At 43.4% G+C, this 24,448-nt stretch overlaps 1 protein-coding gene across 1 annotated transcript in view; it reads right to left on the reverse strand.

Annotated features, from left to right (window-relative positions):
* cemip2 (cell migration inducing hyaluronidase 2) overlaps positions 1-11,788 on the reverse strand; it is a 77,317-nt gene extending 65,529 nt beyond the window's left edge. The window contains exon 1 of the mRNA XM_033018127.1: positions 11,172-11,788. The gene's annotated coding sequence lies outside the window, so the exon portion shown is untranslated. The remainder of the gene's footprint in view (positions 1-11,171) is intronic.
* Between the last annotated feature and the right edge of the window lie 12,660 nt (positions 11,789-24,448).

Raw genomic sequence — 24,448 nt, forward strand, 5'->3', positions numbered from 1 at the left:
GGCAATTCCATTGCACAGGAATGCAAGAGGCGGCAGAGTGTGTTGGACAGCCCAGTCTATCATGAGCACACCATCAAAACATCTACATGACATGCTGCCAAGAAGGATGCATCTATCATTTAGGATTCCCATCGTGCCCTCTTCTCGTTGCAACCATTGGGCAAAAGGTACAGAAGCCTGAAGTCCCACGCCACCCAGTTTAGGAACACCTACTTTCCTACATCACATCTTTCTCCAGAACTCAGTGGGTAGGTCAGGATTATCATGTAAAAAAATTGCAAACCTCAAACATGTAAGGCCCTCAGAGGACAGCGAATGATACCGAAGTGTCTTGCAGAAGGGGAAGGACTTGGTCTTTAAATACTGTAATGAAGGCGCATGTAAATTTAGTTGGCATTTTAGAATTTCACAATGGCTGGTTTGGTTCATGACTGCTGTAGCAGGATTCAGGAGATAAATGCTTTTCCATTACCTGTTGGGTAGCATTAAACCTGGATCGCACCTTCCTACCCTTACAACCACAGGCTCCAATTCTCGTCCCCTCCAGAACATTACACACTCCAACAGTGGAGTGCTGGTAAAATCCTACCCACTGAAGTCCCCTCTATCTACACAACGACAAACAGAGGCAAAAATTGGTCCTCGCCGCCGGCTGTTAAATTCACCAAATCTGAGGAAATCCCTTCTTGAGCAAGATCATCCCAGATCTTGCCCCATTCCCTACCCCAAGCTAAATAATCAACCTATCCAGCTAACAGCGAGCCTTAATTCTGTATGTCACAGAAACAGATTAAACTTTCTCATTGAAGCCAAATTTAATTTGAAACATGAACCCTGGTTCTGTCCATTGGTGCTAATTGAACTACTGAGCTATTCCAGCCTTTTCCACTTTAGTACAAAATGGGGCCAATAGGTCTGCTTTGCACAAACTCATGTTTGTGGGCTGAAGGGCCTGTCCTATTCTATCCATCTCCTTTAACCCTATCACATCAACAAAGCCTACTCTTTCTTTATCCTTCATATGTTTATCCAGCTTTCCTTTACGTGCATTTCTATTATTTACTTCTCCATGAGAACCAGTTCCTCATTCTCCCCACTCATTGGTGAAGATATTTCCTATGATCTACTTAATGGAATTTATACTAGTTGCCTAATGCTTACGGTCTTCAGCGTTAGTCCATGTCCAAACATCGTGCCCGCTCAGTTTGAGAAGGGAGAACGAACTATTAGAATGGCAATGCGTGAAAATCAAAGAGTTTTCACATTCCTTCGCAAACTCTAGGAGGTAAACGTTATACAAGGTAATTAAAAGCTCTGAACCCTTTGCAGAAACTAAACGGTTACTTCAGCAATTTTTCAAAAATGTCACTGCAATCAAAATCCAAAGAAACAACAGTCTCCATTGTTAGCAGATCAGCAGTCAGGAATTCCTGCCCACATGAAAAACAGGGGAGTCAGCTGCAGCTCTGTGGGTCATTTTCCACCCTTAAGTATAAGGTTGTGGGTGGAAATCCCACTCCAGAGTCTCAAGTACAAAAACTTAGCCTCGTGCTCCTGTGTAGAACTGAACTGATGCTGCACTGCCAGAAGTGCTGGCAATAGACAATAGGTGCAGGAGTAGGCCATTCAGCCCTTCGGGCCAGCACCACCGTTCAATATGATCATGGCTGATCATCCACAATCAGTACCCCGTTCCTGCCTTATCGCTGTATCCCCTGACTGCGCCATCTTTAAGAGCTCTATCTAACTCTCTCTTGACAGCATCCAGAGAATTGGCCCCCACTGCCTTCTGAGGCAGAGAATTCCACAGATTCACAACCCTGTGTGAAAAAGTTTTTCCTTATCACTGTTCTAAATGGCTTACCCCTTATTCTTAAACTGTGGCCCCTGGTTCTGAACACCCCCAACATCTAGAATATGTTTCCTGCCTCCGGCATGTCCAAACCCTTAATAATCTTCTATGTTTCAATAAGATCCCCTCTCATCCACCTAAATTCCAAAGTATACAAGCCCAGCCGCTCCATTCTATCAACCAGCGATCTTTTGGTCTCTCTTTTCATCAACATTCTCAGTGTCTCAAGTAAAAAAAAAACTGCTGGGGAAACTCAGTGGGTCAGGCAGCATCTGGGAGGTAGGTTAACATTAATAAGCCACATTTCATGTTGGGACCCCTCTTCAGAGCCAGAATCGGAAGACGGATCCCGACCTGAAACATAATTTTCCATTTCACTCCACAGATGCTGACTGGCCCGTTGAATTCTTCCTGCAGTTTGCTTTTGACTCAAGATTCCAGAATCTGCAGACACTTGCATCTTCCTTAGTGGTCCTTCCCTTTACTGTATACATCCCACCCCTATTTGACTTCCCAGTGTGAATCAACAAGCACTTTTGGGAGTAAATTTAGTTTTCTGAATTCCACTTTAAAAACATCTTTAAATAAATGAATGACCTTCAGACAGCACCCACCGTGGCCGAGTAGGAAATAATTTGTGCATAGTATCCCAAACGTGACCACAGAATTGCTTTTAGAGAAAGGGAAACTGAAAATGCCACAAATGCTCTGCAGATCGGGGTCTGCTTCTCTTTCCAGAGATGCTGCCCGACCTGCTGAGTACGAGCAAATTCTGCTTTCATTTCAGATTTCCATCATCTGCACTTTCGTTGTGTTCAATTTCCTCTATTAGTGATATTGATTAAGGGATATATGTTGGCTAGGTTATCAATTACCATGCACCTCAGAGCAGTGTTAATTTACACAACTCCTCAAAGTGCCGGCATGCAGGTATGGGGCCGAAAGGCCTACTCCTGTAATGCATATTCTCCCTTGCGATGCTGACCGGCATCCTGAATGTTTCAAGGATTTATCTGTTCCTAATGTGGTATATTGATAACGTTCCATTGTAATGCTCCTACAAATAAATGCTTGATGGCCAGGCCGAGAATGATTTAAACATTCATTGACATTGCCATGGCTGAGAATCCAAAGCTAGTTTCTCACTGATGGGGCAAATGGCAACAGGCTAAAACCCAAGTGACTGCTACCCTTTCCTACCCCCACCATAGTTCACTGTGATAATGCTGCCGACAACCAAAAAATCAGATGGAATGAATGCAAAGTTCTCTGCCCCAAATAGTCCATGACATGTCCTGTAGTCCATGACATGTCCTGCTCAGCAAGAGTCGATGGGTAACAGGGACACCCACGGACAACAAGGCCTGTTTCATTGATTCTTATAACATTGCTCTATGCAATTTCCATCAAAAAGGCTACAATCTCAGAGGTTCAAATCCTTGATTCCATTCTGATTTACAAATATGTAGAAAAAACACTAAATTCAGGGACACCAAGAGCAAAGATAAAGAGAGTTAAGAGTGTTTTAGTGTTATCTATCCCAAAACAAAACAATAAAATTCTTACTTGCAGTAAAATTAACCTTTGCAGACCAAGGTCATAGAATTTTACTGCACAGAAATGGCCCTCAATTCACCATGCCCGTCCTGGTTCTGTGAATTATTTATCACATTTAACCCAACCCACATTCCTTCTCCACATCACTGCAAATTTATCTAATTCCCTTTGGAATGTTCTCATTTAATCTGTTTTGCTGTCCATTCGAAACACAACAATTCACTGCATTAAAGTAAACTCCTCTCCTCCCCTGTAGTTTACATAAGATTACATCAATTACACAGCACAGAATCAGGCTGATCAACACAATCAGCCCATGCTGGCTTTGAGGCTCCACAAGAGTTTTCCAGTCTGTTTCCTGTCTCCCTCAACACGTTTATCCAGCCTTCCCTTAAAGCGCCTTACTATTCAGCTCAACCACCCTGTCACAGTGAGTTCCACATTTACACTGCTCTTTGTGTAACAAGGTTTTTCCTGAATTCTCTCTGCTAGATTTTGTGTGTGATTGTCTTGTATTGATGGTCTCCAGTTAAATACCTGTACCACTTGGGCGTCATTTGCATGTCACACAGGTGGCGCGCGAAGATTTTGTGAATCCCAAAATCCTGGGGTGCCGCGCGCAATCGCGCGTCACTGCCGACGCCACCACGCGCCAATTACGTGCGCGTCATGACATAAATGATGTTGCATAAATGACGCTCAAATTATGCCCAAGTAGGACAGGCCCTTTATGCTCTTCTTTACATTCAGGCCGTGTCAAAACCTTCCATAATTATCAATACCATAACCCTCAGCCTCGAGAAAAGAGGCCCAATTACCTTAAAAGACAAATCTTAACTCTCTGCCCTCCAGTTACCAAGCCCATCACCTCTTCCAAGAGTTTCCCAGTAGAACAGTCCCTACTTCTCAAGTCTCTTCACATAGTCTTAGTCTTTCATTGCAGTAAATATTGTTCTGTGGTCGACTTGCTGTGTCACAGCTGCACTGAGCCAGGTTCAATCCTGACGGGTGGTGTCTGTGTAGAGCTTGCTCGTCTATCCTGTGACCGTGTGGGATTTCTGTCCCGGTTTCCACTCACATCATAAAAATGTGTGGGTTGGTTGGATAATTGGCCACTGTAAATTTCCCCCGAGTGTGAAATTTAGAGCAGTAGAATCTGGCAGGGGTGGGGAAGATCAGTCAATGTGGATTTGGGGAGAATAAAACTGAACTTGTGTAAATGGGGGGGGGGGGGGGCTACATGGTTAGTGTAGATTGAATGGCCTGTTTCTGTGACCATCAATCGTTCCCAGTCAATCGTCTTAAATTCTTCATAAAATGTGGTTACTGATCAGCTGATTCAATAAAATTTCAATGCACTGGATCAGTAAAATTTCAATGAATTACTCAAATGTCCAACAGAACACATCACACAATCACAATTTAGAACATGGCCTTCGATGACGAGTAACGCATGATTAGACTGATGAGAAACAAGCTGTTTTCTCAAAACAAAGTAGGGGGAAAATCCAACACATACCAAGGACTCCCTTGAGCTGTCTATTCAAGAGTGAATCAACTATGACCAAGGTTAAATGCACAGAGAAAAAATGAAATTTCACCACTCAAGACTATGCAATGACCTATTCCACTGACAGCAGGAAATGCAACATTTTATTTGCAAAAAAAATTACAACAAAATGTAGGACAAAAATGACCAGATAATCTCTTGTCTGCAACAATGATTGAGGGGAAAGATGAGGTCATAATCCTTCTCTGCCTTTTAAACGCTCAGAGGGTAACTTAATATGTTCTAAAGGTAGGACCTGCCAGAAAGCAGCACTCTTTCAGTGTTACAATGAAGTGCCAGCATAGATTACTGTGCTGAGCTCTCTAGAGTAGGGCTTGAACCTACCACTTGCCACTTCTGGCAAGTAGTTCAATGAAGAGAGGAATCTGGGAAGAGCATTATTATATGCCGCACAATCTCACTGCATAAACTAAGGTTGTAGGTGAAACAAAAGAGCAGGTCAGGCAGCATCAGCAGAGAGAACAGAGGAAAGCTTTCAGACAGAAGTGCAGGACAACAGGAGGCAGCCATGTGTGACAACAGAGGCTGCTGAAGATCTGCTATCGTCGAGCGCTGGAGTCACGTTGAAGACGCCACCCACAGCACACCGCGGCCTGCAGGGAGAGAGCTGTCGAGCTGGCCCAGTGCTTGTCTTCCACGGCCAAGCGCAAGTACCGACGGACCATGTCCTACAGGGGGAAGGCCACCGAGCCAACCCCTAAAGGCCGATGTAACGGACACAGTGGGCAAAGAGCAAGACCAGTATGAGAGGGAATCAGGGTCTGGAGGCGCCCCAGAGGTGCAAAGCTAAATGGGCAAGAGGAGGGACGTCGCATCCAAGGAAGGTGACGGTTGGAGGCCCACCGCAGCCTGGAGCTTACCTGGACTGGGCACCGCTCATAAGAACTAGAGTGCCGACAAAGACTTTTAAAATAGCGGCAAAACATAGCGCCTCATGCATGTGGGATTAGTAGACTATTTCTGAACACTTGCTAATCAAGGATGTGCTTGGGTATATGAATACTGTTCTGGACTGTATGTGAGAAAATAATTCCACTGTGCGTTTGCACATGTGACAATAAAGCACCATGGACCCATTGAACATCAGACCAATACTTGTCACAGCAGTGGTGGTACAAACTGCACATCCCCCAGATCGTACAGAGGAGGGGGAACAGGCAAAGCACCGGGTCAGGAAGTTCACTCCAATGATGCAGGTCTCTGAAAAGACTGAGGTCCAAGATACGTTCATGCTTTACTCAACCACCCACCTCCACCTTCTTCGTGGCTCTGTAGTTGCTTACACGCTGTTAAAGCCTCTTATGTTCTCCACTCCCAATAAAAGGTTAATGGTTCAAAATACTCCTCTCCGCATGGAACCTATGTGGTTTACTGCGGGGATTTTCTGTTTTGATTTCAGATTCCAGCATCCACACAATGTTTTGCTTTTACAGCTCGCGGCTGCTCTGCTGCCGAGTCGAATCCCTCAACTTGATCATTCGCTGGGCAGCAATGGTGGATTCACCCATCCTGGCACAAGGGTCGAATCCTAACAATTGCAATTTATTATGAAACATTTACTTACAATAAGACTGCTATTTTACAGTCGCTAAATTAGCATAAACACCATCTTTTCTGTTTGGTTCCTTTGCCTGGGTTTGAGCCAATAAAATTCCACGATATTGCCTATCCGAGTCTTACTCTCAAATCAAGTACGAGCAACAACCAATCTGTTGGAGAAACTCAACAGGTCGACCAACATCTGTGAGGGAGGGATAGGAATAGTCAACGTTTCGGGTCAAACCTTGCATCAAGACAGATGAAGGATTTTAAGCTGAAACATCAGTCATTCCTAAACCACTCAGATTCTACTCAGTTCAAGACTTTAGAGATACAGCATGGAAACAGGCCCTTCGGCCCACCGAGTCTGCACTGATCAGCAATCACCCCATACACTTGTAGTATCCCATACACTAAGGACAATTTACAATTTTTACTGAAGGCAATTAACCTACACACAAGTAGGTCTTTGGAGCATGGGAGGAAAGCAGAGCACCCAGAGAAAACCCACACAGTCACGAGGCGAAGGTACAAACTCAGTACAGACTGCACCCAGAGTCAGAATCGAACCGGGTCTCTGGCACTGTAGGCAGCAACTCTATCACCACTAAGTCACCGTACCGCCACTGGTTGCTCCAGTAGATAGTTTGTTGCTGCAGATTTCAGGACCTGCTGATTCTTGTATCTTCAAATCAATTATGCCGAGGGGCTGGCGAATTCAAGAATTGTCACATGAGAACACTAAAAATGGGGACAGGAGTAAGTTCGTCTGCCCCTCATGCCTTCTATTCTGCCCCAACTATTCAACACATTCATGACTTTTATTCCCAGGCTTAAAGTCATGTTTGTTGCTAGTTCTCCATTGCTCTCAATAGCCTGATCCTTCAAATGTTCATATAGTTCCTCTTTTAATCTCCACAATGTTATAGCCCCCACAACCTTCTGGGGTAGAGAATTGCCAGAGATTCACCACCCTCTGTCAGCAGCGGTTTCTGCACAGTTCAGTTTTAAATGACCGCCTCTAATCTCGTAACTCTTTTCAGTCAGTTTAGTTTAGTTTATTGCCACGTGTACCGAGGTACAGCAAAAAGCTTTTCTGACCCCCATTCGAGAATCTATCACGGGTGGCAACATCTATTCAAGGTTATGGAGGCTGGATCACTGAGGATATTTAAAGAGAGAGTTGATCATTTTTTTAATGATGAGGCAGTCAAGAACGAGGGACATACAAGACCCAAGGGCCTTATATGTTTCAATATGATCAATGCTCATGAGTCTAAACTCCACAGATCTGATTATTTTAACTGCTTGTGAAAACACAGAATTGAGCCATTCACCCCACTGTCCATGTCAGCTCCTTGTACAAGCACCTATTATGTATCATTCCCCCATTCTTTCCTCACAGCCCTATAAACTATTATCCCTCAAATGCCCTTTAATTCCTGGTACTGTTCCATTTGGAGAGATGGTGAAAGGAACCATCTGGTATTTGGTGAAATAGCAGAACTCATAATGACAAATATTTTTGGGAGTAATTAAGAAGGATCTAATTCCATGCAGGATGATCAGTAACCAGAAGGTTCACTCTTTAAAAAGTGAGAAAACATGAGGCGGAGGTTCTTTGTGGAAAAGAAACAGTGAGTAGTTGTGGACAGGTCTGAGCTGTGTCTGAAAGGGCAGTCGGTGTAAGCAGATTCAACAGCAAAGCTCAAAAGGAATTTGAATAAATACTTGTATGGGGGAAATCTTACATGGCTATGTGAAAAGAGCAGAGAGTGGATCCGGCTGGAGGGCTCTTTCAAAATGTTGGCTCACACACAATGGGACAGTTAATTGCTTGGAACTTTTACAGCAGGCAAATACTCTAAGAACACACATCAAAAGTGACAATTTTTCACAAAGGCAATTCCTGTTGTGACATTTTTGATACTGGGCCAAGCAAAGAGACATTGGTACCAAATGCTGGGTCACAGAACTTGGTTTAGATTTGACTCTGTTGGTTTATTGTCATATACACCAGGGAGCAATGAAATTCCTTGTTCGTCTAAAGCTCAGAGTAAACACTATGCCTCCAGAAATGATAATTAATTAAACAATAAACACACTGACAAATGCAAAAGAGTAGAATGATGTACGATTATAATACAACAAAATACTTAAGTACAGTAAAAGAATGAAGTAGAGTTAAGAGTAAGAGAACGTGGCAGTAGCTCTGGGAAAGGGGTGTGAAAAAGGTGATTGTTTCAGGAGTTGGATAGCAGTGGGGAAGAAACTGTTCTTAGGTCTGAACATCCGAGCTTTCAAATTCCTATGCCTTCTCCCGTTAGGTGCAAGAGTGTAAAGGGAATGGGCAAGGAGAAAAGCATCCTTGATACCTACAGAATTCCTCATGCAATGCACTGTGAGGATGGACTGGATAGAAGGAAGTGATAAACCTGTGGTGGACTGGACTGTGTCCACTGCTCTCAGCAGCTTTTGGTGATAAAGAGCAGAACAGATGCCATACAAGGCTGCGATGTAACCTGTCGGAATACTTTAAACAGTGCATTTGTAGACATTCCAGAGAATCCTCATGAACACGACAAATCTTTTCAGACACCTGACTCCAGTATATTTACTGATGCCTTTTCTTGATCACCATAGTGGAGGAACTGTACAGGGGGGGCAGAGTAATGGAATCCAGAGTTACTGTTCCAAAGAGTTAACTTCCTAAATTGAGGCAATTCTGTATTTTCCTATGATCCCATGATCATATAAAACTAGCATGACCTTTATCCAAATGTACTCAGTACATTTCAATTCTTAACTTGCATCCTCAGTTGCCATTTCCACAATCCAGCAGCCAAGGAACAATAGGCATGACGTGGTGTGGAAGACTAGTTAATGCATTGCTCGTTCATCTATTTTAAACCCTCAGTTGGTAGCACTGCCACAAGTGGGGCATGAGACCTCTTGCATCCACCCGAGAGGGCAGGTGGGGTCTGGGGGATTAATATTTCATCCAGAAGACATTATCCCCAACCCTACCATGCTTCCTCAGAGCTGCATTAGAATATCAGCCTAGAAAATGTATTAGTTCAGGACTGGAATCCACAATTCCTAACCCATGAAAGTTCTACTAACTGAGGTGTAACTGCATAGAGCATAGAACCTGGGCCCATCTGACAGTTACTTAACTTAGCACAATATTACTACGTGTTAACTTAAGGACTTTTGCAAACATTTAAATATAAATACCAAAAAAAGCCAAAGGGCTCAGATTTTGTGTAATCAGCAAGAAGATCAGAAGCAACATAAATGTTGGTGTTAGGTGGAATGTGCTGGCTGAAAGGACAGTGGAAACAGATTCAACAGGAAGCTTCAAATGAGCAATACTTAAAAATGAAAAAAAATCCAATGCAATGAGGGAAGAGCAAGGCGTATTGGAATAACAACAGGGATCCTTCAAAGAGTTGGCAAAGGTACAATGGGCTGGTTGGCCTCCCTATTCTATGATTCTAAAACTGCCCACACAATCTGCTGGGAGCACACTGCAGTACAGATGGCCGGCACCATTAAGGCTGTGTCCAGGGTTAGTTTGTAGAAGCCAAGTTGCAGGATCTAAATCAACCTAGAACATATCTCAAGTCCTGACAGAATACTCTTTTCAAGTTAGTAAATGCTGGGTGACTTCCTTAAAAAACAAATATGAATCACCAGAAAGATTAAACAGAAAACGTATGCAGTTGGTCAATTATTTCTTCTTGATTTCCAAACAATGCAACAGGATATATGAATTTAGATTATATTCATCTTCAGAGAATAACTTCACACAATATTGCTCAACACATTCTGGCCCTTTGAGAAAGAGCGATGACTGTTCCACTCTTTCAGCAAATTTACCTCATGTATTTATCATTTCCCTTTTGGAAGTTTAAAAATATCCAGTTAGAATATTTTAATAAATATTCTAAAATTATGTACAGTTCTATGTTCTAGTGATTAGATCTACTTGCAACAAGATCACGACAAAGCAGATTAGAACAAACTTCTCCTCATCTCATCTTTCCTTCTGTTAATGGCCTTGGATTCAGTGCCTGGCACTCCTGGCCCTGTGGGAACTGCTTCTCCCCAATACTGGATGACTTGTCAGATCTTCATTGATGAAGGGATGAGGAGCGAGGGGGATGGGCACTCTCTTTGCTGGAAAGAAACAATAGGAGCGAAGGAACATCAAACAGCTCTCTTTATCTTACAGAAACAAAGAACTGCCGGTGCTGGTTTACGAAAGAAACAGCTATACATCTCTTTATCTGTCCTGCCCACACCCAGCCTAGCAATGTCAAGCTGAATTGGCTCCTAAATACCACAACTTGCTTCCCTGCTCTTTGTGAGGTGAGATTCCACCAACACACATGCAACAACTGAAGAAAGGTCACCTATTCCTCTTCTCCAGAGATTCTGCCTGACCCGCTGAGTTACTCCAGCGATGTGTGTGTGTGTGTGTGTCTGTCTTCGGTGTAAACCACCGTCTGCTGTCCCTTCCTACACGCAGACAACACAGACAAGGTCTGCACTCAGAGACAGATGATACCTGCGCTCAGGAGAGAAACTTTCCAATGCTCAGAGCAAAGGGGTTATCAGTTGCGGGGGGAGGGGTGATGTCCTCCTTACCTTGCGGAGCGGTGCAGCTTATGTTCACAGCGCGGCCACACACACACACACGGGACGTTACGGTGCGTCGGTCCCGCTGGCCTTCATGACCGGGACACTTCCCGCAGCATCTCCTTCAGAAGCGCCCAGGTCTGTGGAGGAGCGCACTGCCCTTCGCTCTGGGGGCCGGACTCTTCCCAATGACCGCTACATCGCAGCGTGCCTCCACAAGTCCGGATTACCGTTTCTAACCTCTGCTTCCGTTTTTTTTTTTTACTTTCTTTAAAACAAAAACTTTAAAACTTTTGCCTGTGTGAGAGAAGAAGAACCTCTCGCCTGGCGCCGGGTCAGAGCAGTGCATAGGAAAAGGAAGTGTACCGTGGTCGCATTGGGTTAAATCAGCGACAGGAATAAGGTGGGGTTTCGCTTCGGCGTCACGGATTTTTTTTCACTTGAGTTGTAAATCCTTTTCTTTCCTATTTTCAACCTGAAGCGAGTATCTTACGGCCTCTAATGGGCACCCTAGGAACAGCAAGGCTATTTTCATAACCCATGTTTTTATACACTTCTCTCAATTGCAATCTAAATTCCTGTGTGCTGTATTATCCCTTTGTGTTCAACACAAAGGCTCCTGAGTCCCCGATCTTTTAGGAGGGAGGTTGATGGAGTCCTGAAGGCGAGACAGACTGTGAGCAACAGCGGCAGCTGCTCGCCAGATTGTTCCACGCCCTCTTCCCAGACTGAGGAAGGCCGGTGGCAGCAGGTGCATGGATCAGCAGCTGCTGCGGGCTCCCCTCCACACCACCCTGACCAGCCCAAACTCCTGGCTCCATACCCAACAGCACACTAGGCGTTGCCATGACCATGTGCCGGCAAAGGCGGCTGTTCAAGGACAATCAGTGACCTCCCATAAATGCTGCTCCTGCCAGCAGCCTTTGCCTGCAAAGAATTTAACAAAAAACTCTCAGTGCCAGTACTATTCGGGGTTCTGCGCTGTGAGAAGCGTTGTTTTCTGGATAGGTTAACACCCAATTTGTAGTGATTGTAAATGTATCATGTATGATTCACATGTACAGATGAACAGTGTAATGGAAGAATCGAATAAGCCACACTTACATGTCTTCCAGCAGCTCTGATGTCTCTTGATGTTTCTTTATACAACATACTCAACATATGGGTGTCAACACTGTTTTGTCTAAAGATAGGTGCGAACACTGCTAAGTATGACATTAATTAATGTTTAGGCATTAAGAATGTCTGAAGGAGTTTTGCACATTTTTTTGTATATATTTTTATTCTGATTTGTTTATTTTTGGACATTTTTAACACTTAAAACATCACAGAAACAGGCCCTTTGGCCCACAATGTCTGTGCTGACCACGATGCCAACATAAAGGAATCCCAGGTAACAGATTATCGACTAACGCCCACTATAAACCCACTAACTCCCACAGTTAGTTACCTCGACTGCACCTCTTCCCACCCTGCCTCTTGCAAAGACACCATACCCTACTCTCAATTTCTCCATCTCAGCCGCATCTGCTCCCAAGATGAGGCTTTCCACTCTAGGACATCCGAGATGACATCAGGGTTTTCTGCTGTCATAGATGGACCCCTCACTCACATCTCTGTGTCCCATAGCTCTTCTCTTGCAACCCCTACCCCCACATGTACAAGGCTAGAGTAGATCATGTCCTCACCTTTTACCGCTCCAGCCTCCGCATCCAACACATCATTCTGCGAAATTTCCGGCACCATCAACGTGATCCCACCACCAGTTACTTCTTCCCAATGCCACCCCATTCATCCTTTCCACAAAGACCACTCTTTCCGCAACTCCTTGCTTCATTACTTCCCACGCAAACCAACCCCTCCCCAGGAACCTGCTACTGCAGGAAATGTAACACCTGTCCCTATACCCCCACATCCATCCAGGCGGCCCTTCCAGGTGAGACAGAGGATCACATGCACCTCCTCTAACATCTTCCAGAACATTAAGTGCCCTCAATGTGGCCCCCTAAACATCAGTGAGACCAAGCATAGATTAGGCAACCGTTTCACCGAACACTTACCTTTCCCTGCCTGATTATGTAACTACATAAATGCCTCTTCAATGCTGCTATTGTATTTACTTCTATCACCAGCCCTGACAGCACGTTCCAGGCACCAACCACTTTCTGTGTATAAAGCTTGCTCACAAATCTCCTTTAAATTTAACCCCCTCTCACCTTAAATCTATCCCTTTAGTGGTTTCCGTTCCACGCTGAGAAAAAGGACTCTACTAATCTACCCTCTCTATGCCTCTCATAATTTTATATACCTATTGTACATTCTATATTGTCTGGGTTGACAGTCGGTGATGCACACACACAATCAGTACAGCACGGATTGAAGCAAAAAAACAACAACGTTTTGACTCATTTAAAGAGTATAAGTGAACAGTTCAGGGTTGAGTCTAGCGACATGCCTGCTTCAACATTGACCTTGCACGAGGATTACATTAGGGCAGCATGTGTTACAGTGGTAGAGTTGCTGCCTTACAGCACCAGAGACCCAGATTCGATCCTGAATATGGGTGCTGTCTGTATGGAGTTTGTATGTTCTCCCCATGACCGAGCGGGTTTCTCCGGTTTCTTCCCCCACTCCAAAGAGGTTAACAGGTTTGTAGGTTAATTGGCATCCAGTAAAATTGTAAATTGTCCCTAGTGTATAGGATAGTGCTAGTGTACGGGGATCACTGGTCAGCGTGGATGCGGTGGGGGAAAAAAGGACCTGTTTCCACGCTGTATCTCCAAACTAGACTAGCCGAAGGCGAAAGCAAACTCTGCCAGGAACAATGGTCATTGGATAAAAAGCACAACAAATACAGTGACATGATTCAGCATAAACTGAATTATAATGATTGCTCGAACTCAAGCTGGTTAGTTTGGATGCCTTGATACAGGATCTTTGAGCCTATCATTTCATCCAAAGATTGCATGGAAAAGTTCCTCACAGCAAATAACATAGATAGTGATGGCAAGAGTGTGCCTGCCCAAAGCAAAGCTGTCGTGGAAGCACAGGAACAGGGCACAGTAGCGTAGCTGGTAGCGTTGCTGCCTCACAGCACCAGATACCCGAGGTCGATTCTGACCTTGGGTACTGTCTGTGTGAAGTGTGCACATTCTCCCTGTGACTGCCGGGGTTTCCTCCCAGTGCCCCAGTTTCCTCACACATCACAAAGACGTGCAGGTTTGGAGGTTAATAGGCATCTGTAAAATTCTCCCTTATGTGTACTGTGTAGAACTAGTGTGAACGTGCGATCGATGGTTGGCATGGACTCAATGGGCTAAAGGGCGTGCTTCCAAATGATATCTAAACATTTGGTGGAAATCATTTAAACAAACTAATTTCTCCAACTGAAACAGGTTCTGAACCACACATTACTTTAGCATATCTGTTTTTATTTTGTGAAACAGTGAAAGAGTTGCATGAACTTTTTTACCCTAAACCACTAGAAATTGTAAAGAGCTACAAACTTGGCCCTATCAGAAATAAGGCAGGACTGACGATGAGCATATTGTAGCATTGTAACTTTGGTGCCTTCATAGTCCATGCAGCAAGTGACATGTGTATAGGAAGGAACTGCAGATGCTGATTTAAACCAAAGATAGACATAAAAAGCTGGAGTAACACAGCGAGACAGGCAGCATCTCTGGAGAGAAGGAATGGGTGATGGTTTGGTGTCTTTGTGTTTTAATTGGAGGAAATTCCGTCCAATTTATTAAATACACAGATTTTCACATTTAATCTTGCTTGCAAAAAGCCAGTTACAGAGATGGCAAGAAGGAAGACTGAAGAATTCTGCCCAGTCTGTGTGCAAATACAACAGCAGTTTATGATCACTGAGCAGCTAAGGGGCCTGTCCCACTTTCACGACCTAATTCACGACCTCTGCCGAGTTTGCCCTTGACTCATACTCGCAGTATGGTCGTCACGAGGTCGTAGGAGGTCATAGTTAGGTCGTAGCAGGCCGTGATGCTAGTCGTAGGTACTCGTGGCATCAAGTAGGTCGGGGCGTTTTTTCTAGCCGGATGAAAAATGTCCACGAGTAAAAAAGGGTGTGAATTAGGTTGAGAAAGTGGGACAGGCCCTTAAGGCTGCAGTTGCAGAGTATAATCTGACGCACATGAATGGTACAAATGTAAAGAGCTGCACAAATGTAAAGAGCTGCTGTAGATACTGTACAAGTTATTTATCACCTGAATCTTAATTTAAAACTGCAAAATGTTTTAATTCCGTGTATAAAGGAAACCTGATCTCACACCTAAATTTAAGTAATTCTGGCGGTGTGATTTCTTGGTAGAGGTGAACATTTCTCAGCTAGTCACCACAAAGAAGAAGGTCCCTATTGTTTTGATGCCAACATGAACAAATGAGGTTGGGCTTGTATAGCATTTACAACAGCAGCAGCATTTGCAGAAAGTACAACAACTTCAAGCAAAAGATATGGTTAAATGGTAAGTGTGTCAATGTGAACACTGGTAGAGTGACAGGTTGCTCAAATTATAGGTAAGCATACAGACTCAAGTAGTTCAGCCACGTAGCACTGACAAAGAATACAGCCAACCAGAAGACAAAGTTGTAATTATGTCTTTTGAGCAGAAGAAATGTTTAATGCAGAAGAAATAATGTCCGGTAGTCAGCAAACCGTATGGCTGATGATGTTAGTCAACTGATATTGACTGGACTTAAATGCAAAGTTGGCAAGAGCGGCATTTTTCTGTTAACTTGATCTCGCCCACACTTGTCTTAGCTGAATGTAGATAAAGCGAGTTAACGATATTTAATGTAGACAAAAATGCTGGAGAAACTCGGCGAGTGAGGCAGCATCTATGAAGGAATAGGTGACGTTTCGAGTCGAGAACCTTCTTCAGACAGATGTGGGGATGGGGGGGCGGGAAGAAGAAAGGAAGAGGTGGAGATATATGAGCTGTGGTAGAGCTGGGAAGGGGAGGGGAAGGAGGGAGAAAGCAAGGACTACCTGAAATTGGAGAAGTCAATGTTCATACCGGTGTGGTGTAAACTATCCAAGCAAAATATGAGGAGCTGCTCCTCCAAAGAATGCCCTTATTTAATTTTGGAAAACACTTCTGATTTCCCTTATAGGTAGAATAATGCCATAAAGATGAGTTTCCTTCCACAAATCCTGTACTTATTTCAATCAATACCGGTTTTTCTCCCAGATTTTTTTTTTAAACTCGACTGCGATTAGAAACGTTATCTGGGATTACAAAACTCACAGAATTCACAAATGCCATTTATGCAAACCTAAAGAAATTGGCGGACTGGCTTTCCCTAATTTTCTTTTCTATTACTGGGCAACTAATATTAAAAATGTAATTTATTGGATGGACGATACATGCCAACAAGTAAACTGGTTAAAAATGGAGAGGGAAGATTGTTTGCCTTTCAATATAGGCGCGATTCTTCTCTCTCCAATAAATCAGAAGAAATTCCTTAAAGAGCTATACTCCAAGTGACTTGTTCATGCACAGAGACTTAGAATATAATTGAATTTAATTCAGCCAAATCTCAAGGGCAAAGTAGAAGAGAGCAAGGCAGTTGATATAAAAACAAAATTTTGCTCAAACTATGCGGGGAGACATTTTAAAGGAGATGAAAGGGTTGTGGTTTAAAACCACCTAATAAATCAGACACTTGGAAATGGGATGTTGGAGTGACAGCTGAATTATGAGGCACAAAGAGCTACATTGTGGAAACCACTTAATTTCAGCAAGAGATGTACAAGGGAACATTGAACAGATAAGTGATCGTGGGCACATTCCAGAAGCTGATTCAATAGAGACTGTGGAAGAAGGAACACAAGATAATAGTGTATTGAGTCAAGAAGTGACTCTTAATCCAAAAAGTTAAAACAATGACATATGTTCCTTTGAGAAGATCAAAGCCACTCAGAAAAAGGCAAGTCTGTAAATAAGTGTAAAGACAATTTAATTGTCAGATGCACGGGACCAGAGCAATAAAGTTCTTACTGTGAATAACTAATGTGAATACATGAATCTCTCTTTTATTTTAATGGTGGCACGGTGGCGCAGCGGTAGAGTTGTGCCTCACAGTGTCAGAGACCCGGGTTCGATCCTGACTACAGGTGCTGTCTGTACGGAGTTTGTACCTTCTCCCCATGACCTGTGTGGGTTTTCTCTGGGATCTCCTGTTTCCTTCCACACTCTGAAGAGAAGGTTCATTGGCATCGGTAAAATTGTAAATTTCTCTAGTGTGTGTAGGATAGTGTTAATGTGCAGGGTTCGCTGATCAGCGCAGACTCAGTGGGCCGAAAGGCCTGTTTCCATGCTGTAGCTCTAAACTAAACTAAAACGAAAACAGACACAAGGAACTGCAGATGCAGGTTTACAAAAAATAACAAAGTGCTGGAGTAACGCAGCATAATGAGCGCTAGATTGATACAGGTGAGGGGGGCTTTTAATTGGTAGATGTGTGGACAAAGGCTAGACATAAAAATAGACAAAAGGTTGTCAGATAAGGAGTTAAATGTGAAGCCAGAGGAAGCGACACAGGTGTAAGGGGAGAGTGGAAGGAGAAAAGGGGATGGGTTAGTGTGAGAAATAGTTGCACACCCGGATGAGGCACAGGGAAGAGAGGAGGGAAATATTAGAGAATTCAAAGTCAGACCATTTGGATGTCAGCTACAGAATCAAAATATGAGGTGCTGTTTCCCCAGTTTGCATGTGGCCTCATGCTTGCAATGGAGGAGGTCCAGAACAGAAAGGTCAATTTGGGAATGAGAAGAGGAGTTCAGTTTGGTTCAGGTTTAGTTTAGAATTATAGCGTGGAAGCAGGCTCTTCGGCCCACTAAGTCCATGCCTACCACAATGACCCGTACCTATCCATGTCCTTCAGAAATGCTGCATGTCCTGCTGTTGCTCCAGCACTTTGTGTACTTTTAGATGAAAACAATGTAAGATATATAAATGTGTACTCAAACAGATGCTGAGGACCAAGAAGGGATTGCTTTCACTCCAGTTCTGTGAGTTCTGAAGTGGCTGATGAGACGCATGACTTCTTCCACAGGTGGAGCTGGAAATGACTGATAGTGTGCTGGGATGCATTGACCTCCCTCCTCTGTTAGGGCATGCCCTCTTTATGCTCCTATCATACAGGTGCTCTGCAACTTCCCTGTCTGGGCTAGGGGCCATCACAAGCTAGAGATTCCTTCAAGAAGACTTGAGCACATCCTTAAAGCATTCTTTTATCCTTCTGGAAATGCGATGATGGAGCTCGGAAGTGGTGTTTCAGGAGTCTAGTAATGTGACCCACATACTGGAGCTGATGATAAGAATCTTACTGGGAGGAAGTTGGCCAGGGAGAGGATATTACATTGATCCACAGATACTGCCTATGGATTTGGGGGATTTTGCATTGGCAATGCCTGTTCGGGGCTTGGAGGTGCCTGATGTAGATTTACACAATCCTGACGCATACAGGAGGGCATGGATCACTGCAACACATTTAACCACAAACATGCTATTAGATTTGAAATCTTGTTCAGTTAAGGTCATGCTGGCACACTGGAGACAGTGGTGAATTTCATTATTGATGTCTGCCTTCAATGAGAGGTGGCTCCCAAATTACAGCTCTCCAAATGGTCCCATGACGGTACATCAGTGTCTGAGCACAGTGCTATTATCTATCTATCTACTTCATGAGTTAGTCCAGCACTTGGAGTAATTTTTTTGTAAACCAGTATCTGCATTTCCGTGTGTCACCAGGGAAACCCCCTTCTGTAATTACTGCAATTAGACTGGTTTCCTTCCTCAATTTCTATGATCGCATGTTACACCTCTGTTTAGGATTTAAGACAGAAGTACTTCTTGGCAATGATCTAATATTTCCACGTACTAGAATGACTAATTATCTGAACTTGTTGAATTCAGTGATGAATCCAAAGGCTGGAGGAATAGCATCTCTTCTTCCAACATAGTACACTGCAGCCTTGCCAACTCATCATTAAATTCAACAACCTCAGATCATTAGCCATTACAGCTCCCTTTCCCAGTATTTGTTGTCTCACCTTTTCTGGTAACGTCATCTCTTCCAGACGCATCTTTTCTCATTCTCTGTCAGTCTGCAACATTTCCATTTGTCTCATTCAATCCCGTTCTTTACTTTTGCACAATCCCACCTCCTTTACCCTTGCTGCTTAAAACTTTTTTTATTTCAATCTTTTTCCAATTCTGATGGAAAGTCATCAATTATCACTATAATCTTTTCCCCTGAAACCAAAGTGTTCCTCTCAAAAATCTAGCTCCTTGCAAATTTGCTAACTTGCTATTTGCTCCATCCATAGATACCTGGTTTTCAGATACAAAGACTCCAAGCTCTGAAAAAACGTGTTTAGAATATTTACCTCTTGGTCTTTTAAGATGCTGCTTAAAACTCATCCCTTTGACCAATCTCTTAGCTAGTTATGTATATGTTTGAGAGTTAAGGGTTAATAATTGAACCATTTTGTCTCTTAAAGCATCAGGCTTTACAATATACACAGGGCAACATTGCAGATGATGAGAAAAAATAAATTAACTTTCTTCTCCAGCAAATTTCCTACTATTACATTGGAAAAATGCTTCAGTAAGAAAATAGGCAACTGAAATGATAACAGTTGTAATAAACATTTGTAGAGGGATCTGTTGGCTCCAAAGATAGTGGCTAAAGCAGCCTGCTCTTCAAAGGATTGGAAGTACAGTACTGACAGGAAGACATATTAAAAAAAAAAGTAAACAACCCAGAAAGTTCATGCCAACTGATTGTTTGAAAGGATTCAAAAACAATACACACATGGTCTTATCTATGGCACATTCCATTTTTGAACACAAATTATGGGCTAGAAGGGAACAGTTTACAGCCAGATCCTGTTTGGTTCAACAGAATGCGATTACTCAGTGTGTGTAGTGAACTCTGGAAGGAAGGAGGATGAATGGCTGTTAAATCCTGGAAGCTGCGTTTCCTTCATTAAAACAATGACCACTCTTCAATATGTTCCCCACTACTGTTAAATACTTCAGGGTATCCTGAGGTTGTGAAAAGTGTTAAGGAAATGAAAATTAAGGTACATTGGGATGTTTATGAAAGGAGAAGAAAGCATGATATAAATGCAAGGCAGTCTTTTAAAAGGGTTAACAGTGATTGTATCTTGTATTTCTTGATGTAGTTTGCTGTGGAATATTGTTTGATATTGATTTCGGGAAAGTCCTTTGTTGATTCATTAAGATTCCCATCATGAAAAAACAAATCTCTTAGTCTTCATTGTCAGACGTGCTTTAGAATGCCCTAAACAAGCGGGTGTCAGGGATGGGAATCTTGTAGAGAACCTTATATGGAGGATGGTTGGACTATGGAATGCTTTGCCATTAGGAGTGGCTCAGACAGACACCATTACAGGTTTCCAGGAAAATAGGAATAACATTTGAGGCTCAGTGTCATTTCACTGGCAGACAGGATGAAGTTATACCTAATGGCATTTTATATGAAAGACGACATTTAATCGTCCCTAGTGTGTAGGATAGTGCAAGTGTACAGTGTGATCACTGGTCGGCACAAACTCAGTCATCCTATGACCCCATGGGTTTTCTCTGGATGTTCCGGTTTCCTCCCACACTCCAAAGATGTGCAGGTTTATAGGTTAATTGACTTTTGTAAATTGTCCCTCGTGTGTAGGATAGAATTAGGGTATGGGTGATCTTTGGTCAGCATTGACTCGGAGGGCCGAGGTGCCTGTATCCATGCTGTATCTCTAAATTAAACTAAACTCAGTGTATGGTGCCTTACATGGCCTTTGGTCACCCCAAGGAACTCCTCAGTTAAGAAATAAAAAAAACACAAAGTGCTGGTGTAATTCAGCGGGTCAGACAGCATCTGTGGAGGACATGGTCAGGTGATATAGTACATAGAAAATTACAGCACAGGAACAGGCCCTTCGCCCCGGAATGACTATGCTAAACATGATCCCTAAACCAACTCCTATCTGCCTGCCACCTCTCTCCATCCACAGCATCAATCTGCCTATCCAAATGTCTTTTAAATCCCACCATCGTATTTGCCTCAACCACCACTCCCCATAGTACAACTGTCCACCCTATCGATGCCTCACACCATTTTATATACTTCAATCAAGTCTCCCTGCAGCCTCCAGCATTCCAGAAAAAACAATCCAAGTCTAGCTAATACCACTAAATCCATTCATCATTCTGGTAAACTTCCTTTGCAGCCTTTCCAAAGCCTTCACATCCTGAACTGCATGCATTATTCCAAATGCAGCCTAATCAATGTCCAATGAAACTACATCATGTGTTCTTGACTCTTATACTCATTGTCTCAATCAATGAATGCAAGCATACCATGTGGCTTCTTTACCATTCTATCTACTTGTGTTCCCACATTGCTCCTGTTCTTAGTGCTTTTAATGTCTTTTAATTTTTACTGTTTTTTAGTCCTTCGTTTTACGGTTTTTAATAGTTTGTAATAACTTTTTGTCCATGAGTTCTCATGTACAGCACTTTGTGGCAACTGCGGTTGTTTAAAGTGCTTTATAAATAAAGTTATTATTATTATTATTTTCAGAAAGTTATGGACATGGACCCCAAGATCCCTCTGCACATCAATGCTATCAAAGGTCATACCATTAATTGTATATTTTCCCCTTACATTCAACCTTCCAAAGTTCAACACCTCACACTTGCTTGCATTAAACTCCATCTACAATACAATACAATACCTTTTATTTGTCATTTGAACCTCACATGAGGTTCAAACGAAATTCTGCCACTTAATCGCCCATTTCTATAACTGATCTATAATCTGCTGTATACTTTGACAATCTTCCTCAAAGTCCGCAACCATAGCAATATTGGTGTGGGCTTTATTTGTACTGGGCCTGTCACTGAACACTTCCGCTCAGTCCGCCTAAACATACCTGATCTCACGGTTGCTAAACACTTTAACTCCCCCTCCCATTCCCACACTGATCTTTCTGGCCTGGGCCTCCTCCATTGTTAGAGTGAGGCCCAGCGTAAATTGGAGGAACAACACCTCATATTTTTCTAGGGCTGGTTACAATAGACAATAGGTGCAGGAGTAGGCCATTCGGCCCTTCGAGCCAGCACTACCATTCAATGTGATCATGGCAGATCATCCACAATCAGTACCCCGTTCCTGCCTTCTCCCCATATTCCCTGACTCCGCTATCTTTAAGAGCCTTATCTAGCTCTCTCTTGAAAGTATCCAGAGAACCGGCCTCCACCGCCCTCTGAGGCAGAGAATTCCACAGACTCACAACTCTCTGGGTGAATAAGTGTTTCCTCATCTCCTTTCTAAATGGCTTACCCCTTATTCTTAAACTGTGACCCCTGGTTCTGGACTCCCCCAACATCGGGAACATGTTTCCTGCCTCTAGCGTTTCCAAAATATTTATAATCTTATATGTTTCAATAAGATTCCCTCTCATCCTTCTAAATTCCAGAGTATACAAGCCCAGCCGCTCCATTCTCTCAGCATATGACAGTCCCGCCATCCCGGGAATTAACCGTGTAAACCTACGCTGCACTCCCTCAATAGCAAGAATGTCCTTCCTCAAATTAGGGGACCAAAACTGCACACAATACTCCAGGTGTGGTCTCACTAGGGCCCTGTACAACTGCAGGACCTATTTGCTCCTATACTCAACTCCTCTTGTTATGAAGGCCAACATACCATTCGCTTTCTTTACTGCCTGCCGTACCTGCATGCTTACTTTCATTGACTGATGACCAAGGACCTCCAGATCCTGTTGTACTTCCCCTTTTCCCAAACTTTACACCATTTAGATATTAATCTGCCTTCCTGTTTTTGCTACCAAAGTGGATAACCTCACATTTATCCACCTTAAACTGCATCTGCCATGCATCTGCCCACTCACCCAACCTGTCCAAGTCACCCTGCATTCTCATAGCATCCTCCTCACAGTTCACACTGCCACCCAGCTTTGCGTCATCTGCAAATTTGCTAATGTTACTTTCAATCCCTTCATCTAAATCATTGATGTATATTGTAAATAGCTGCGGTCCAGGCACGGAGTCTTGCGGTACATCACTAGTCACTGCCTACCATTCTGAAAGGGACCCGTTAATCCCTACTCTTTGTTTCCTGTCTGTCAACCAATTTTTTAAATTAATGTCAGCACTCTACCCCCAATACCATGTGCCCTAATTTTGCCCACTAACCTCCAATGTGGGACCTTATCAAATGCTTTCTGAAAGTCTAGGTACACTACAGCCACTGCCTCTCCCTTGTCCATTTTCCTAGTTACATCCTCAAAAATTTCCAGAAGATTAGGCAAGCATAGAAACATAGAAATTAGGTGCAGGAGTAGGCCATTCGGCCCTTCGAGCCTGCACCGCCATTCAATATGATCATGGCTGATCATCCAACTCAGTATCCCGTACCTGCCTTCTCTCCATACCCTCTGATCCCCTTAGCCACAAGGGCCACATCTAACTCCCTCTTAAATATAGCCAATGAACTGGCCTTGACTACCCTCTGTGGCAGAGAGTTCCAGAGATTCACCACTCTCTGTGTGAAAAAAGTTCTTCTCATCTCGGTTTTAAAGGATTTCCCCCTTATCCTTAAGCTGTGACCCCTTGTCCTGGACTTCCCCAACATCGGGAGCAACCTTCCTGCATCCAGCCTGTCCAACCCCTTAAGAATTTTATAAGTTTCTATAAGATCCCCTCTCAATCTCCTAAATTCTAGAGAGTATAAACCAAGTCTATCCAGTCTTTCTTCATAAGACAGTCCTGACATCCCAGGAATCAGTCTGGTGAACCTTCTCTGCACTCCCTCTATGGCAATAATGTCCTTCCTCAGATTTGGAGACCAAAACTGTACGCAATACTCCAGGTGTGGTCTCACCAAGACCCTGTACAACTGCAGTAGAATCTCCCTGCTCCTATACTCAAATCCTTTTGCTATGAAAGCTAACATACCATTCGCTTTCTTCACTGCCTGCTGCACCTGCATGCCTACTTTCAATGACTGGTGTACCATGACACCCAGGTCACGCTGCATCTCCCCTTTTCCTAGTCGGCCACCATTTAGATAATAGTCTGCTTTCCTGTTTTTGCCACCAAAATGGATAACTTCACATTTATCCACATTATACTGCATCTGCCAAACATTTGCCCACTCACCCAGCCTATCCAAGTCACCTTGCAGTCTCCTAGCATCCTCCTCACAGCTAACACTGC

Source organism: Amblyraja radiata, chromosome 3, assembly GCF_010909765.2.
Source record: "Amblyraja radiata isolate CabotCenter1 chromosome 3, sAmbRad1.1.pri, whole genome shotgun sequence".
NCBI classification, from domain to species: Eukaryota; Metazoa; Chordata; class Chondrichthyes; order Rajiformes; family Rajidae; genus Amblyraja; species Amblyraja radiata.